At 36.8% G+C, this 4,907-nt stretch overlaps 1 long non-coding RNA gene across 1 annotated transcript; it reads left to right on the top strand.

Annotated features, from left to right (window-relative positions):
• The first annotated feature begins 1,647 nt into the window (after positions 1–1,647).
• Positions 1,648–4,597, top strand: LOC131252173 (uncharacterized). Its single transcript, XR_009174225.1, has 2 exons — positions 1,648–1,728; positions 4,356–4,597. It is a non-coding gene; the product is annotated as an uncharacterized LOC131252173 (long non-coding RNA).
• The last annotated feature ends 310 nt before the right edge of the window (positions 4,598–4,907 follow it).

The following is a 4,907-nucleotide window of genomic DNA, read 5'->3' on the forward strand; positions in this document are numbered from 1 at the left end:
AAAATCAAACAGCCCCTAAGGTCACCTCATGGGAACTTCCCATGAGGTTAATCTGTGTGCGCCCCACCATGATGTGTGTTGAACATCAACACCATGCATTTGATGTGTCCCCTTGAAGTCCAAAAATCAGTCATATACGAAACTTAGGTGGGCCATAGCATCTAAAATTATGTGAAGACATCCTTAAAACATATAAAAGCATTTGGTGGGGCCCACATGAGTTTTGGATGTGTATGAAACTTGGTCTGACTCCTCATCCAAGTGGGACACACATAATGAATGGGTTGGATCTATGAACCACATCCAGGTGGGCCCAATAAATGATTATGAATGTTTTAATGGGAGGGTAACCCTCTCAACTATAGTATGTAGTGTGGCCCACCCAAGTCATGGATTTACTTTATTTTAAAGCTCGTGGCCCACCATGGAATGGTGCATCTGACTGACGAGGCAGATCCAAAGTTCAAGTGGACCCACCATAGAAAAGAGTGGGATAGTGACACCCACTATTGAAACCTTCTTAAGGCCCGCCGTAATGTTTATTTGAGATCCAACCAGTTTATAAGTTAATACAGACATGGAATAAGGTGGGACATACACATAGTTTTGATGCGTCCCTTTTAGCTTATGAGATATCTCAAAAATTATCCGTATACGAAACTCAGGTGGGCCATACCATCTAAAACTATGTGAAGACATCTAAAAAATTATATAAGCACTTAGTGGGGCCCACATGAGTTTTGAATGCAGCTGAAACTGGGTCTGACCCCTCATCCAAGTGAGACACACATAATGAGCTTGATCCGAAACTTCTCCAGCTCCCAAGAAGTTTTTAATGGTGGAAGTGCAATGCCCAATTTGTGGTCTACTCAAGCCTTGTTCCTACCTAATGTTTTGCATGATACCTTATAATGATATGAGAAAAAAGATTAGGTTATAGAGCTCTATAAGGCCTACAAAAATATATGTTTTATATCAAAGTCGTTCATCTATTTTGAAATTTTATTATAGGGCTCTCACCACCTAAAAATTGAGCAAAACTAACGGACTTGGGGTACTTTTAGCTACGACTAAAATCTGTCGTCATCACCGACAAATAACCCAAAGTCAATTATCAGTCGGCGCACCACACATTTTGAATGGTGGACGTCCAACTGTCCACAATTTTCTCATTTTGTGGTCCATCAGAGACTTAATTAGGGCTAATTTTTGGCGATATATCTCAAAATGATGTTTAGAAATTGATGGACGGCATGGATGAAACATATCCATCATGGTGGGGCCCATAGAACCCTCCCCTTTCCAAAGTTATATTTACCGTTTTTTGCTTTTGTAAAAAAACAGTGAGTTTTGTACAAAATATAAAATAGTGGTGACTCGTTCATGAAAATAGTGGAAATGATATAGAGTTATCTAGACCATTCAAATAATCCTTATAGTTGTAAATGTTTAATATTTATAATTTTATTATATAATACAATCTTAACCATCCAGAAAATGGTCCCTCTTGCATGTACGACTGTTAACAAATTCTTTTGTTATAAACAATGGTAAGCACACACTGTTTCGGATTTGAAAGAGTTATATTATTTAGAAGAGGATTTGCAATATCGAGCGCCATTTCTATTTTTCCATTTTCAAGCCGTGGCATCTTCCATCGCCTCGAGCAACGACATCTTCCATCACCATCGACAACGTCATCTTCCTTAGATCAGCATCTTCAAATAGGTGAGCTTCTCTTTCCTCACCGATCGGACCCACCATGATGTGTTTTATGTGGCCCCACTATGATGTATTCCACTACGATCGAATCTATCCATCCATCACGTGGGCCACACCATTGGAATCACCGATCCCATTGTGTAGGATAATGGGCAGATTGAGGGAGATGGTATCGTGTCCTTCCTCTCGGACCCAATCGGTCAAGGGTTGGAAATCATCGTAAGAGCGGTCCGTATCCTTTTTATCTCCCTTTCCCATTTTAGTACTCGTTTGGGCTTAGTATACCAAGGGAACTTAAGGCAAGAACTTGCATTGATTTATACAGATAGTTATACAGATGCGTTTGGATGGCAAAATTCGGTTTGGGTTCTTTTGGAAGGCAAGAAAGGAAAAACTATGATTTGGGTTTTCTTCCAAATGAATATTCTTTTTCTATTGCTTAGTGTTTAATGGAGTTTTTGTATTGATTCGATGATGCTTTGGTGGTGGTGTTGTGATCACCTCTTGGTTGAGCAAATGTGAAAATTCCTTTTTTTTTCCTTTTTTTAAGGGTGAGTTGATAGAGTGATTTGTGGGGCCCACATCTTTGCACTGTGGCAAGTGGGGGCCATGGTTCGGTGATTTAGGCCATTAGCCCAATTAGATGGAACTCGCTCCAAAAATTGCCCTAATTGGAGGATCTTGATTTCTCATATTAGGGACCATTTTTTTCTCAATCGTCTCTGGGTTTCTCTTTTTAACAGGCCTGATCATTGGGTGGACTAGTGTTGTCCTCTTCTTACTCTATTCCTCTTAACCATCTATATGTAAGATGTGAGGGCTCATAATGCTAAGTGATGGGCCCCACTAGTAGTAACTAAGGCCCGTTATACAAATCATGGGCCCGAGGAATTGGATGCTTGTTCCCTAGATTCTCACAAATTGAAAGATCACAGCCATCCAGTCTTTGGCCTTTTCACATTGGATGTGGATTTGTTGTTTTCTCAATGCCTCATTTAGGCACATGGACGGTTTGATTTTTCCTATTTATGGGGACTTGATGTTCTTACCTTTCATTTCTTTTCTTTTTTTCTTTTTTTGCCATGCAATGGAGGTGTGAATTGTATTGTTGTTGTTTCTGTATTGTTACCATTTTTTGATGGGATGATTAAAAGGTTTGTATTTCCTTATTTCATTGTTTGAATTTATTGCCTACGATGTCCCATCACCGCCTTTTTTGTAAGATTGGTTGGATGATTATTCCATTTTTTCTTTTTATGTGTTCTTACTATTTTTCAACTACTTGATGATGTGGTTGGTTACAAGTGAAAATTTTTCAAATTTGAAAGAGATTGGGATTTGGTCTTATAGTAATTCTTTTGTATTTGAATGGTAGAACTTACATACTACAATCTCTCTTGTTACTGGTTGTTTGGATTGATCATACCTTTTACATATGAAATATCAATGCCATTAATCTCATCCAGAACAAAGACAGCAACAATTTATAACAGAAATTTTCCCAGATTTCCCTTTGCGTTGATATTTTAGCAGAACAGCTGGTTAGCTGCTCTGTTGTTGCATCTGGGGTGAACAGATGTATCCCAAATTTCGTTCGTCTTCTCTTTATTCATGAAGGTGCATGATAATGGACATATATTTGATAAATGTATGTTCTGTCGTGAGATAATGGACAAAGCTTTAATAATTGGATGTTCTGTCTTATTCCAACTTTAAGTTGTGTTATTAGTATATGGCTGTCTATGGATGTTCATATTTTCTGCATCTCATCTTATAAGATTTGCAGGTGAAGAAGACACTCTCATCAGGCTTTTCATACATTTGAATCTCCTTGTAAGCATTCTTCTTATGATCTCTTAACTTACCAATACATCATCACTTTTGTTTTATTTCTCTCTCTGCTTTTTTTTTCGTTCCAAAGGTCTATAAGTGTATGTTTGGACCTTTGTTCATATAGAGATGCATACAAAAGATGTAGACTACATCTCTCTTGCATCTTACTTATTTTTCGCCGTTTGATTGGTTATTTATTTATTTATTTATTTTTATGTTAGGCCTTGTTCCACAATTCAAGTTCTTTTCATGTTTCCATACACTTGTGTTTCTATGTATACATACATGTAGTGCTTCGTGTTTCTTTATCCTACACTAAAAGAAATTTACAAATATATATATATATATATATATATGATTATTTTGTTATGTAACCAGATATTTGTGCGTTCACCTTGTTTTGCATGCATACACCTATTGATCTTGATCCAAAGTAGGAGTAAAGCTGAAAAGATTGTCCCCTTCAAGATCATTTCATTTCTTTCTAAGGCTTTAAATCTGAGCTTAAAGATGAGCATCAAGTGAGATTTTCATGGAGAACATTACATTGAAAATCCATCCCAAGTATCTTTCTACTTTCAATACAACCAGACATTAATTTCATATATTATAATGAAATTGATGGGGACATCATACAAAATGAGCACGAGTGGATGTGATTAATTAGCAAAATTAAAGTAGAGTTGGAATGAAAATAAGAAAAGAAATCAAGAAGTCATGAAACAATGTTAAGAAAGTGCCGGGTCTTTATATTAAACAAGAAGTCGTGAAGATTCTTATGTAATTCTCATATTTAGCAGCCATACTGGCAACCACACAATAGAGCAGTTGCACAGAGAATTCAGAATATGGGATGGAGGGCTGATGGTGGTCTTTGGCTTCTAGTGCATGGCGGTGGACTTTACCTTAGCAAATGCACAGGGGTAAGTAAAAGAGAAGAACTTTGTCATTTTTAAAGAAAAAAAGAAAGAGAGAGTATGTGTAACGTAGATTTGTGTATCTGTATTCTTATCTAATGATGCCTGAATACTAGTATTCTTCATTTTTATTTTTATTTTACTGAGATTGCAAATGCAGGTGCTTTTGGTTTTGGAGGCAACTGGTAGGTACTTGCACCATAGCTGATTAGTTGTGTCTTCACTTTCTACTTGATGTTGAAGGCATTAGCCATCTGCTTGACTCATGAAGTTCTGATTAAGTCAATTTAATTTAAGGCTTAGTTTTAATCTTTCGTTTATAACACCTGAAAGTTTCCACTGTTAGTATCAAATCAACTTGCTGCAAAAGAATAGGCGAAGGTCTCAGACAAGAAGACTGTACAACACATTATATTTTGGATAAATAAACTTAAC

This window comes from Magnolia sinica, chromosome 7 (assembly GCF_029962835.1).
Source record: "Magnolia sinica isolate HGM2019 chromosome 7, MsV1, whole genome shotgun sequence".
Lineage (NCBI taxonomy): Eukaryota > Viridiplantae > Streptophyta > Magnoliopsida > Magnoliales > Magnoliaceae > Magnolia > Magnolia sinica.